Source organism: Pogona vitticeps, chromosome 4, assembly GCF_051106095.1.
Source record: "Pogona vitticeps strain Pit_001003342236 chromosome 4, PviZW2.1, whole genome shotgun sequence".
In the NCBI taxonomy this organism is placed as follows: domain Eukaryota; kingdom Metazoa; phylum Chordata; class Lepidosauria; order Squamata; family Agamidae; genus Pogona; species Pogona vitticeps.
Genome location: NC_135786.1, coordinates 196,837,995 through 196,852,253, shown reverse-complemented (window position 1 = coordinate 196,852,253; position 14,259 = coordinate 196,837,995). Strand labels below are relative to the sequence as shown.

The window sequence follows — 14,259 nt, the reverse complement described above, 5'->3', positions numbered from 1 at the left end:
GGAACGGAACAGAAGAAATGCTGGAATTACAATGCCCTGCAACAATAAAACAAAACAACAAAGACAAAGTCCTGGCACACACCTGTTATAGGTATTTGAGGAAGAAGAGAACCTTTTATCAGAACTCTTGACTTGGAACCTTTTCTAGATCCATGAGAACATCAACATTCCACAATACTACCTTAACACAATGTTATTAAGTTGTCACCGATATTCCAGTTCCATAGATGCGCATAACATGTAAAAACAGTAGCAGAAAAGGCATTAAACCTGCAATCCAAGAAACCAGATACAAGGAAGTAAGTACTACTGAACCCATTGGGACTTTCTTCTGAGGTTGCCCTACACACAATGCCAAAAGTAAACTCCACATAGGCAACTGCACGATGGCCACACAGTCTGTTTCCACACACATGTCTGTCCCAATGTAAGCCCCATGAGGGTGATGACATCCTAGTCTGATGGTACAGCTTTTATCACACTGCCACTGAATCCTGAGATCATCATCATCTTAGAACTGCAGGGCTGGAAGGGTCCTTATGGATCATGGAGTCCAGCCCCTGTCAAGAAAGCACAATGGGGAATTAGACTCCCAATCTCTGGCTCCGCAGCCAGGTGCCTAAACCACTGAGCTATCCTTCAAAGCAGACAATGTGCATTCAGGGAACATGGCCCACAGGTTACAGTGTCTTGTGGATCTTTGCCTTCCCTCTAAGCACAACTCCCAGATCAAAGCGCACAGGGCTGAAACTTTTCGGATGCAAACGTTCCGGAAGCAACATCTCCCAACCAAAAGCTGTGGCACAGAACACCCAAGTGGAAATAGACAGAGAAAAATCCGGGACCTTTCCAAAAGGCTTGTCCCGGTCGGAGTCCAACCCTGTTTATCCCGCACTACTTCCATCTCTACGTGCGTGAAAGGAAACAGCCTCCGGCCAGATGCAGGGGTCTGGATGCGCTCTGTAGATGTCCAGGAAAAGGGAAAAAAAAGGAGAAAGGGAGAGACGATGCCCATCCTTTTTCTCCTTTCTGTGTCCAAACCCAGCTTTCCGTTTCCCGATCAAGCCTGCGGGGGGGCTTCCCCCTCCTGCTTCTACCCTCGCTTCCCGAGCGCCTAGTTCTCTCCCAGGGAGGGCCTGGAAGAGTCAACCGCCCCCCCCTCCCCTCGGCGATTGAGGAGGAGGGGGCCACACAGTCCAGGTGGTGGCGGGGGGGGGGACTCGGCGCGCATGCACGAGGCAACACCGTCTCCCTCCCCGCGCGCGCGCGCGGACACGAGCGGCTCCGCTGCTGGGTCTCCAAGCCCCGGCTCGGTGCGATGGAGAAGCGGCGCTCGCTGAGGAGCCTGGGCTCTTCAGGCTACCGAGAAGCAGACGCCGCCACCCCACCGAGAGGTCGCCCGGCGAACTCGAGATGGAGAAGGCGGGCGGGCAGGGGGCGGGCGGACGGGTTGCGGAGACGAAGCTGCTGCGCTCGAGGCTCCACACAAGGAGAGCGACAGCCGTCACTCCCGCCCCCCCCCGCCCCCCAAATGCCTCTACCCCGCACAAATACGCGTGTGCCTCCGCCACGACCGGCTGGCCGGCGGGGCTAAGCAGGCGTCTGGGCAGCCCCGGTCTCGGTGACTCCTCTCTCCCCAGCCTTACCTGCCTTAACTCGGGTCCCCCTCCTCAGAGGGAACGCGCCCCCCGCCACAAGAAGGCGGCAGCCTGAGCAGGGAAGGATGCGAGGAGACCAGCCGGCCCCGGACACGGAGCCCAGGCGAAGGAGCCGCGGCGCCCGCTAAGCCGTCCCGCCAGCAAGCGCGCGGAGCTTCCTGCGCGCATTGAATGAAACTCTCCCACGACCGAGGAGCGGCGGCGGCTCTCGCTGTAGCTGCAAGCCGCTAGCGGCGCGCCGAGCTCCGTCCTTCCCACTGGGGCGGCGAGGCAGAGGGGAGTCCCGGAGAAAGGGCCGCTTCTCTCCCATCCATGGGCGACCTTCCAGATCATCCGCCACGCAGCAGGAACTCGAGCCTGCCGTTTCGCCGGGGAAATTCCCGGAAGAGCGGCGCTTCCCGGGAGGATTTTTATGCCCCTTGGCTTCTTGCCCTCCTGCGGGCCCCTCGGTTCTGGATGGTTTGGTCCAAGCCGAAATGGAGAAAGGGGCGGGGCGGGGAGGGTGCGCTGACTCGCACACAATAGGCTTGAATCGGCCTCCTCGATGTAACGGAGCAGCCGCGGCTGAGAAAGCTGCTCCCCTTTCTCCTCCTCTCCTCTTCTCCCCCCCCCCCGCGCACACTTTTAAAGGGAATGTTCTGAATTTGGACCAAGCGGGGCAAGGAAGAGAGATCGCGGCCAGCAAATCCCGACGACTCAATAAGTTGACGTTCAGAGTAGGGCAAGGCTGTTGAAAAGCAGTAATTCGGATGGCTACATCTGTGAGGATGATGCGCGGACCGCAAGAGGAATTACTTCACTTACATTACCCCTCCTTCATTTTGTAGGCGAACTAACAGCCTGGGTCTCTCCACGTTCACTCAGCTGCTATTCTTTTCAATCCTTTCCTCGAAAGAAAACAGAAACCTTCTCAGAGTGGATTATCTGAGACTGTGTCTTATCCCCTACCACCCTAAAAGTTTCTTTTTCCTTTTCCTTTTCCTAGGTTTGGCTGTGGCACTAATTTGATTCCTGACCAGTCTAAAAGAATGGCGCACCAATAATTTCTCTTTAATCTGTGATGTTTTTTAAACTCTTTGGACTCACGGATAGATATGTATCTCATTTTCACTTCTCCCTTGAATTGCAGGAGTCGAAACAGCAGGGGTTGAGTTATACAGCACATGGATTTCCCCCCAATAGATAAATGAATAAACCAATAAATAAATTACTATTCAATAAATAAATTTTCAATAAATACTGTGCCCTTGACCACCCAGAAGCCTATGAGTTCAACACTGAAATTGTCAAAGTGGTTTACTTGCTCTCAAACACGACGTCTCTAATTCAGCCTCTAGATCAGGGACTTTAAGGCTCATGACACACAGTATTGTATGGAAAGGATTATCAGTGCTACGGAAGAAAACCCTGACATGCATAACTGTTATGTATATAGTATGTGTGTGATAATCAACTATTTAAGCTTTGTAGTTATGGTTGTTCTGGGTTTTTCAGACTCTTTGGCCTTGTTCTGAAGGTTGTTCTTCCTAACGTTTTGCCAGTCTCTGTGGCTGGCATCTTCAGAGGACATCCAGAGCACAGAGTGCTGTCCTCTGAAGACACCGGCCACAGAGACTGGCAAAACGTTAGGAAGAACAACCTTCAGAATACAGCCAAAGAGCCCGAAAAACCCACAACAACCATTAGATCCTGGCTGTGAAAGCCTTTGCGAATACTTTGTAGTTATGTTTATGTTTCTGGAGGCATAAGAAATCACACAGATTTTGAACTACACTGGGTTCCAGTGCCTCTAACCCCAGCATTCTTGAAGGGAGAAGTGTAATGAGCTGGCTAAATATTTTCTAAGAAATCTTTGTTGTGACCATACCAGTATAATAATAATCGTATGCTGTCAAGTAAATTCTGGCTTTTGGGGGGTTTTCTAGGTAGAAAGTACTCAGAAGTGGTTTACTATTCCTCTCTTCTGGGGGCCTCCTGGGACACGCTGACTCTTCTGAGATGCACAGTGGTGAATGAAACTTGCAGCCTCTGGCTCCATAGCTATCCAGCCAAATCAGATAGGTACAGCAGTGCAATCCTATGCATGTCCACTGAGTTCATACCCCCAGATAAGTGGATGCAGTGCATTTAACACGAGGAACTGTCTATCACTTTCCAGGGGGTGTCTAGATCACTGTGAAATAGATAGACAAGATGCTTCTAGACCTTTAAATCATATTTCAAGTTTGTACCATCTACTTGAAATCTGAGATCTACTGACATTTACTTAAGTTGATGGGTATATGACTTAGTGGCTGGATGGATGCTAAGAAGGTACTATGTGCTGCTGGGCACAGTGAGGAAAAGTGACCTGAGTGGATAAGATATACGCTGTGCATTGTGGAAATTAGATGTTTCTGGGCTTAGATTCAGCCCTGGAGTCAGAAGGCAGATTTTCTGATCCACTGCCAATCATTTAGAGAGTCTGAATGAAAGATCCATCATCCATTTCTGCTACAAATGATGGTCCTCCTTGTGCTTAGAATAGCTTTTTGTAGAGACACAAGTCCTGGTGCTATTTCCTAGTACAGTATTAAAAATTATCCTCTGTTTTGGCGTAGGACAGTTTTTGTGGGTGGATATTTCTGTGAATGGATAAATCTAAAAACGTCATCTTGGTGTTTGTGATTATTTCTTGTAAATACACTCAGAAAACTCTCGTTTCCAGATATTTCACAAGGCATGCTTTCAAAACTGACAATAGTTTGTGAGTTAAGCAGGTAACAGTTCACAACTTCTAATTTTCTGGCTGTGTGTTTATCCGTTGCTTCAGACTGCTGACTCACACTGCTGACTCACATTGTGGTATGACCCCCTGCAATTCTTGTATCTTTCCACTGCTAGAAACTGTTTAGCTTTTCACTTTATTTTTCCAACAAGCAATATTTTGCCATTTTCTCACTAAGTCACATATTCTACTTATTCGGTATATAGGGGTACAAATTACTGGGACTCCCTGCCCATACTTTTAAAGTGCTTTCCCACTTATTCATTATAGACTGCCAGGGTTGCAGTTCTAAACACATTGAGGTAACACACTGAGAAAGTATGGCTTGTTTCTCAGGAAATGTGTGGGACTGTGCTACAAATCTTACTAGAACTGCCACACTTTAGAAACTGAATTTTCTAAAATGTTAGTGTGTGGGTCCCCAGCCTCTCCATGGGCGGGGGGGGGGGATATCAAAGAGCCCTGAGGGCACCAGCACAGGAACTTCTGAGACCACATTATGCTACCAGAACACTGAACTATATTGCTCTACTATTTAATGCTGATCCCACTGGTCACACTCAGTCCAATTGCCTCCAGCAGAACCTCATGTTCAGCCAGGTGGTTCTCTTCATCCCCAGTCCATTGAGCAGGAGTTAAGTCCAAGGGTCATCATGGCCCCTCAATGCTCCTTTTTCTGAGCTTCTTGGGCACAGAGGCTTTTCTCCAACTGGAGGAGCCATTGGCACTGACACTGCTTTTGCCAGCATCATAGCTGGTTTGGTATCAGTGTTGGCAGGGTCAAGGTGATTGATGCTCTTCAGGAAGGCCCAATACACCATGTCCCTAGGCCTTGCTGTACCTGCAGCGTTTGGATTATTTGTGGGAACAAGGAAATGCAAATACTGGCTGGTTGAGGTAGGACAGGATCCCAAGGTGCCAAAGTCCACTCCAGAACTCCATACATCTGTCTCTCCCTTGATTTCTTCCTTCACTGCTTTCTCCTCCCCAGACCCTGATCGTCCCTCCTTGTTATAGTGCTCTGTCCCAGCTATTGAATGATAAGGAACCTTCTCTCCCACTCACACCGCCTCCACTCCTGATGTGGATAAGACTACTGTCATTGCCATACTCAGGGCCTCAACCACCAGGAGTGGAGTCTTGCTGGAGTTGGCTGCACATCTTCCTCGACAGGCTGGTGAGTGGCTATTCCCAGACGGATGGATGGTCTCCAAGGACGATGTGGAAGACATGGAGGTCTATTGCAATTATGTCAAATTTGTTCTAGTCTTTCACAGACAATAATAGGTTATGTTCTGTATCGAGAACAACAATAACACTCAGTTTCGATTGGTGCAATGAAGTAAAATGAAAAGAATTTTTTGTGATTTCATGTGTTTTGTGCCTATGACATAAATGGCATATCTGAATTTCAGGTTCAGTGAACTTATTTTTAAAAACACTGAAATTAAGAGCTCTGTCAAGTGCTGAAGTACTGAAAACAAATTATTTACAAACAGAGCAACAGAGAAATGTACTGTGCTTTAAAACTAGGGCTATTCCTATTGTCACTTATTCTTTAGCAGTTCCATAGACCATACTGTAATTTTTCTGAAATTACACCTGAGCAACATTGCAGTCTTACACAGATCTATGTATTAATGGGCTTCCTCTTAAGTAAAGGAACATAGGAATATTTTTTGATTTGCTGACAAGTGCAATGCAGAATTATTTATCACAAGTCAAGGATATAGTGGTTTCCCATTTTGAAAGCTGACCTGCTTCCTTCTCAGCACCCACATATTTGCTGAAAGTGGTTTGTCCTTCAGGACAGTATTATGTGAAAGGTAAAAAAAAAATTGTATGTGTTTTGTATCACATGTCTATTTGAATTGCTGTTTCATTGTTTCACTCTTCATACCCACCATGTGCTGTTGAATGCTTTCTTTTCTCCCCCTCATGGTGCCGCCAATATATTCTACTTAGTATCTATGTCTGTGCTTTCCTTGTTTTCACCATAGCCTTTTATTTTCCTTTATCTTACTTCTGAGGACCAATTTAGTCCAGCCTCAGTTTGTCTTTCCCTTCCTTCTGTCTAGATTTAGAAGTGTCCATTTTGACTAGATATACGCTAAAAACAGAAAGATTTAGCGAGAGAAATGTATTTGTAGTTCCTACCAAAACCCTCTGCATAATTTAACAAGGTTGGCTCAATGCTTTCCATATATTGCCATGGGATATCTTTAAATCATCAATGCTTAATAGCATGCAGTTTCTTGATTCTATAAAATCAATGCTGTATCACAGATTCACTATCTCCAAAGAGTCCTGAGATTCTAAGTGACCTTTACAAGAAATATTGTAAACCCCAGCTAAAATTCAGGCCTTCTTCTTTGTTAAGCAGCAGGAAAATGCCACCTTTCTTTTCACACCCAGAAATCATAATTCCAAGACCACCTTATCTTTTTGTGAGTGTGTTGTGCCTATAACATTTAAAATCACCCTTTAATATGGTGAATAGCAGGATCATGTATGAAAGCATGGTGAAAATAGTTGAACAGTATATAGTAAAAATAGTGAAAGAGGAAATGGTCACATTGACTACTTGAAGAATGAAGAAATGGGATAGCTTCTTGTCTCATGGAAGGTAATAGACAAAGTAGAAAAAGATAATTAGGGGTGATCCAGAGCTCACCGATACTGTATATACACTGCATCCAAGAAATAACAAGCTCAGTCCTTACTATTTGTTTTAAATGGAAGCAGACAGTGAGAAAGATTGTATCTCATGTTGAGATAGGCACAACTGATACTAGGATGCAGAGACAAACAGTCCAATCTGGTACAGCAGTGGTCCCCAACCTTGGGCCTCCAGATGTTCTTAGACTTCAACTCCCAGAAATCCTGGCCAGCAGAGGTGGTGGTGAAGGTTTCTGGGAGCTGTAGGCCAAGAACATCTGGAGGCCCAGGGTTGGGGACCACTGTGCTAAAGGACAGCATCCCATATTCAAAAGAAGATGCATCAAAAAGTGAATAGAATTCAAGTATACACTAAGAAAATGTATTTTATTTTTTAATAAAATAATAATAAAATACCCATTTGGGTAACTTTAGGCATGAAATATACATCTGTATTCAATTTTTTTTTTTTAAAATGTAATATTCCATTGCACAGAGTGCTATGCCAGAGAGCTCTCAGTCAGAAACTTTTTCACCCATGTGCTCCCTGGCAATCTGGAGGAGCTACCATCTCAGTTTCATTTCCCTGCTCATAAAATGGGCCTGATTGCTGGTAATGATCTAAATAGGATTGTGGCGAGGCTAAACCATTAGACTGTTCAGTCTTACAGAAGTGGCAAGTAATCATTCTCTTTATGTGAATTTATTGTATTTCATGTACAGTATACTGTGCAGATGTCTCACAAAGCTGCTGTTGATACGACTGATTCTGTATGGCAAAGCTCAATTGCTAATCCTCCTAACTCTGTGATAAATCTTCACTATTTTGTTCATATGCACAATGGGAGAATGTGCCTCTTGCCACATTTATCCTGTTTTGCTTAACAAATCTCAAGATTAAGATAAACACTGTAAAATTTAAAAAGCTGTTGCTCAGCATATGCCTATGTATGTATGTGCCAAGCAATGGGGTTTTAATATATTTTAGCACTTGAAAAAGGATTATGACTGGAACAATTCAACCAGGACTCCAGTAAGCTTTTGTACATGGAATGGGGTAGAAGGCACCATCTTGGTTTCGCCTTGGGGTGCAAAAAGTCTTGGTCTATCTTTTTTTTAAAAAAGTATCAGAATGGCTTGCATCCAAATTGTACTGATACAATCCACTAGGAACACCTGCCACATGAGTTCCATTGAATGAAAGTTTGTAGGAGGTGGCATGTGCCAAGCTGAGCCTCTTTTCACTAGCTTTCCTTTTATCACTTGCCCTATCCGACTTCTCTTTGGAATGGCACCCATGTTTAAACTTATGAATATTTGGAGGCGAGCCAGAGGGGTAGAACAGGCCAGCAGGCCCTTTAGAAATCAGACTTGTGCGTGCAGATGAGTAGTCAGAATTTACTGTAATACTGCTGTGTCTTAGGCAACAAAACTTCCTTCCAAATGCGAGACTGAGAGCTATAACAGAAAAAAAAATAAACATAAAAATATTATGGTATGTTTACAATAGCTTTTGTGAAATGTGTGGTAATTTTTCAGTACCACAATACTACTGTTTTGGTATAACCTCTTTGTAGACCGTTAGGGTTGCTGGCCTCACTTTATTCTCTCTCTCTCTCTCTCTCTCTCTCTCTCTCTCTCTCTCACACACACACACACACACACACACACACACACACACACACATGCCTTTCTCGTGCAGAGAACACATCTTGGCTTTTTTTCTGAGAAGCAGGGACAAGCCCTGTTCCAGCTGAAAACAGATTCCCAATATCTTGCCTATTATATATTTCTTCAGATAGATAGTATTGTGCTTGTTTTTCTAGCTGAAGAGACTGTTTGCTTTCTTGTGGTAAAGTGTACTTCCCTAGGAGTTCTGATAATTCAGAAGATTGAATGCACTAATATGGCTGTGCTAACAAAATCAAGAAGCGTGGGAGGGAGAAGGGTAGAGCTAAGTCTCCTGTTCCAGCAAAGAAAAGGGATCAAGAAAATGTCTTCTCTCGGGTGGGGGCTATTCTCCAAACTGCTGCCTCCTTTCAGATGCTGTCCCTCTATGAAAGCATATAACAGGAAGTTCAAGTAGACAGAATATTTTTATTGATCATAGAAAGAGGAGACTATGTGGTGATAGTCTCTTTGCCCACATCTATTTCTTAAGTTTTATTTCTATGTTAGATAATATACAGGGTAAGGAGGCCTACTTTATAGTCTTCGATATTGTGACTCATCCACATGGTTTCTTGCTTGATCACAGAACCCCAACTCCACTCTTGCATCTTCCAGTCTTTTCACTGGGGCCTTCAGCAACAGTTGTTCTTAAGCTGCAATTTCAGTCCATGCTCACTTGCCTTAGAACAAGACTCATCGGCTCTGACCTCAGTGTAAACAGGTGCAGGACTACAAAGTGCACCTACCTTGTTAACATTGACAGAGACTCAAAAGAAGGCACCCTCTACCAGTTTTCTTCTGTCAAATGGGATGCCTGTATTAGCTGAGTGTCTGAAGTAGCTGTCACATTTCCTCTTTTTGTGTTAAGCATCTCATCAAAAACACATGAAACAAAAAAAATTAATACTCAAGATTCATACACCATACTGAAGCTGGTCAGTAATGATCTAAATTAAAAAAGAAAAAAGAAAGAAATTGCAGTCCATTATGGAAAATTACTCTTCTTGTAAGGATAATTTTATATTGTTCATATATAGTTCCTTTATAACTAAGCACTTAGATTGTCAATATTGTAGGTGCATTGATGGGTATTAATAATACAGTACATTGTTTTAGCTTTGATCAATTAAGATTCTTTCATCAGTTGTTTGTTTATTCAGTCTGCTTGGTATCACTCAGACAATATGGAACAGTACTAAATGTGGTTTCTTTGCTACTTCATTCCCTTATAAGTAAAATCTGTCAAATTTTGTGCTATAGCTCAATTGGGAACAGTTCATAGGAAAATAGTTATTCTTTGGTTGTAAATACCATAGTTATTCTTTGAGGCATCACAGACTTTATGTCAAAGCAAAGCTTGGCATAGTCACACAAACATTATTGGTATTTGTTAATAAGGGAATTGATGGGAATTGTTTTTGAAATTATTCTGTAGTGTGAGTTATGGGTCCTCCCCCATCTTTTCAGAGCGTAATCTGAAAAGGACCAGGGAATAAATTACACTAAACTCATTGGGACATAGTTTTAAGTAGACATGCATAGGATTGCTCTGTTTATGATTTACATTGCAACCCAACATTAGGTGTTACTTGCAATGTGTGGTACTAATGAGCCAGTTAAAGAATTGTGATTGCAATTTTATGGACTTCTAATGTAATTTTTAAAAATCTTTTGCATGGTAAAATACTGATCTTTTGCATGGTAAAATACTGATCATTGGAAAGTCTTTTTAGTGTATACCAACCTTAAGAAGTATTTTAGACACAATCCTCAGTGAATCTAAATCTTAGTATATAGCTAGAACTGTTCCATTTTTAAAAAAGATGGATATAAAGATTTTTAAAGATTTGCTCTTTGTGATCACCGTATAGAATACAGATTCCTATTTCTTCCATCTCGTATGTAGAACAAAGCCTGAAATCTTGTTTGTCCATCTGCATCACGCATGCCTGATGATGCCATCAGCCATGCCAATTTATTTATTTATTTATTTATTTATTTATTTATTTATTTATTTATTTATTTATTTATTTATTTATTTATTTATTTATTTGCTTGCTTGCTTGCTTGCTTGCTTGCTTGCTTGCTTATTTATTTATTTATTTATTTATTTATTTATTTATTTATTTATTTATTTATTTATTTATTTATTTATTTATTTATTTATTTATTTATTTATTTATTTATTTGCAAATGAAAGACTTTCCCCATTGTGTAGCTCCCAATGGCTTTCTCCATAACAAGGGGGATTCCATGGAGGCTTCAGGACATTTGGCAAGGGGTCAAAAGTTTTTGTTTCCTAAAAATTGCCTGATGCAATCTAACTGAGTGACCAGCATTACGACAAAACAATGGATAGGATTACGTCCCTGGATGTAGATTATTAAAATGCCACTTTTTCTTAATTTTGCAATTTATCTTGCTCATTCCACATTATATTAACATGGCCATTTTTAGAAGAACAATGGATGTACTCCTGCCTTTAAACTATCAACAAAGCATAATTTTCCTGAGGAGATCCTGACTGATAGCTGCATGGGATTATAGGCTTTGTCATTCTTAGAAGCTGTGGGCTTTATCTGATATGAACAAAAGGAAGTACAGTAATACTACCATTTGTTGAAGAAGTGAATAGTTAAAATACTGAGCAAAGAAAAGCCATAAATGTACACTTCATTGGTATCTACAGGTATTTTAAAGTTATAGTTCAAAAAGTTTATCAATCATCTCCGTACAGGACACAATAGAAGATATACTACCATCAATCAAGAGATGAACTTTTCTAATGGTTTCAGTAAATTGAGATGACTAATAAAAAGCAGCAATATCCAAGCTAGCCTCAAACATCCCAAGCATGAGATAGTTTCAGTTGCTTCTTTCTAGCATGTGTGCAGTGGATTTCTGTATTCAGTCTAGTACAACCATACACATTCCAGACTTGGGAGAAGGAAGGTTTCTGAATGTAGAGAGAAGACGATAAATTAATGCATGAAGGTCAGAAGACACAGTTTCTGCCTCCACTCCAAAAATATTCATTATGCTTTTAGTTCAAGATTGTTTCCTTCTACTTTCTTCAGTTGTGTATGTTTGCATCAGGAAGCACAATATAATAGATAGTAAGCAAATAAACACACCTCTCTTTGAGCATCAATCCCATAATTCTCAGTGTTTGGCTGTAAAAAATCCCCTTTATTTTTTGTGTATTTCAGCAGGATAGGCCTTTTCTCACCATTTTGTTTTCCAACTGATATTTCACGTTTTAAGTTCTTTTGCAGACTGACTTGTCCAAATATAGCTGGCCAACGCTCTCATGATTCAAACGTAGAAAAATAATGAAGCTTGGTCACTGAGTACTTTTTTGATTCCCTAGCTAAATCATATGAAATGCTCATTTGGACAAAACAACAAACAAGAGTTTGAGGTCTTCAGTAGTCAGTAGTCAGGATACTCTGGCTGAGCCCATCCTTCCTGCAATGAACACCACTTGTGCTCTAAAGCATAAGACTGTGCTCAATTTAATCTTAAGTTGGTATTAATAATTAGTTTGCATTTCTCTATCTTCAATAGCTGTCCCTTCTGGTTCCTCCTCTTTTCTCCCTACCTCAAGATAGTGTTTTTGGGTATTGGGTCATGTTGTTTTAAGGGGAAATCTCACTGAATTCTTACACACATGAAAACATTCATAGTTACAAAGCAATCACTTACAGTATGTTATTGGGATTTTTAAGAAAGATTTTTTCAAGTTCTGGGATGTCTCAGCTTTGGACAAGAATATGCAAAGCTCAAGTAAATCCTAGTGACTCTAATGTTGCAGAATAGTGAATCTACCCTAGCGTTTCTTCTGGACTATTGAAAGGGCCAAACCTTATACCCCAAAATAGATACTGTACAGCACCTTGGAGGCTCCTTTAAAATTCAAATTAAAACTAGAACACATCCATTAGGCTCGTGATATCAGAGTTATTAGTCTCCACTGCAAAGTGCTTTGCTTTTTATTCTTCTCCAGAGTTGGGTGAAAGGAGTAGCCCCTGGCATACGAGGGTAGTAAAGTCAACTGTGCAATCAGGGATTTGTCCAAAGACTCATCCTGAGTGCTGGCTGCCTATCAGTGGTTTGGAGAGTAAGGTAAAGGTAAAGGTTCCCCTTGACAATTTTTGTCCAGTCGTATTCGACTCTAGGGGGCGGTGCTCATCCCCGTTTCCAAGCCATAGAGCCAACGTTTTGTCCGAAGACAATCTTCCGTGGTCACATGGCCAGTGCGACTTAGACACGGAATGCTGTTACCTTCCCATCAAAGTGGTCCCTATTTATCTACTTGCATTTGCATGCTTTCGAACCGCTAGGTTGGCGGGAGCTGGGACAAAGCGACGGGAGCTCACTCTGTCGTGTGGATTTGATCTTATAACTGCTGGTCTTCTGACCCTGCAGCACACAAAGGCTTCTGCGGTTTAGCCCGCAGCGCCACTACGTCCCTATGGTTTGGAGAGTAGAGTTTTGCAAATATTATGGCTCTCATCTTTGCTGGCAAAGATGAGAGAGCACCCTCTGAATATGATAAAAGGAAGAACTGCTAAATCCTGCAGTTCCTGGATTCTCAGAGGCCAAGGCTCTGAACCTCCAGTAGAAGGAATCTCTGTGCTTCTACTTGTATCAGAGGCTAGACCACCTCCAAGCACATAAGAATGCCCAAAGTCAAGTTAGATGGCCCCTAGTGGACTTAGCTGCAGGAAAGACCCCTCAAGAATAGGTCTTCTTGAAAGAAATCTCTTACTCCTAAGGAGATCAGCAAGCCACGATTCTGAAGCTGAGTGCCTTCTCCAACTGGCTAGTGCCTGCAGTTGAGTTCTGGGTGAGTATTCAGCTGCTCAGCTTCGTACACCTTAGACTGGGACTTGGAAACATCTCCAGAAACTGCCTTTGTGCTCTAATGTTTGCTTCTGACTCCTTGCTGTGTATCACACCTGAATACTGTATTTTTCCATGCATAAGATGTCCCCATGTATAAGACCCTTTTTTAACCCAAAATTTCTTTTCTTTGCAAAAAGCTGCTTTCTCCCTCCACATTTTGCAAAGAAAATGTAGGGGGAAAGTAGGACTTTTTACAGTAGCATATCTTGTCTCCATCTGTATCCTTGGTCTTCTGTTCTAGTGCAGGTGGGAGGTCCTCAGATCTGCACAGGTCTGTATCGATCTTTGAATACTCGAAGATTCATAGAAGCTGTGAATATGATCCTCCTCTGGGAAATACCACGCCAGCCCTATGTTAATGGATGCTCCATAAATGACTCTTAGGTGAACTATACTGACAGTAGATAAGTTGATTTATGCAGTACCTACTTCAGGAATGTTGAATAAAATTACCACTCTTGCACCAAAGGCAATGTTCTATCAGCTATTTACTGGAAAACCTGATATCATATTTTAATTCTTGGCACATTGCACTAAGATATTACAAAAGTTGGAATTCTGGGCACATTTCACTGGAGAAAACATTATGCTAAACGG

At 42.4% G+C, this 14,259-nt stretch overlaps 1 protein-coding gene across 11 annotated transcripts in view; it reads right to left on the bottom strand.

Annotated features, from left to right (window-relative positions):
* Nucleotides 1-12,844, bottom strand: part of FAM110B (family with sequence similarity 110 member B) — a 137,103-nt gene extending 124,259 nt beyond the window's left edge. For 9 of the 11 annotated variants that reach the window (XR_013545409.1, XR_013545405.1, XR_013545406.1 and 6 more), the window contains exon 1: nt 1,647-12,844. The gene's annotated coding sequence lies outside the window, so the exon portion shown is untranslated. Of the gene's footprint in view, nt 1-845; nt 1,197-1,646 lie in introns of those variants that run through there. The other 2 variants (XM_078393759.1, XM_078393758.1) reach the window with 1 other exon arrangement.
* Between the last annotated feature and the right edge of the window lie 1,415 nt (nt 12,845-14,259).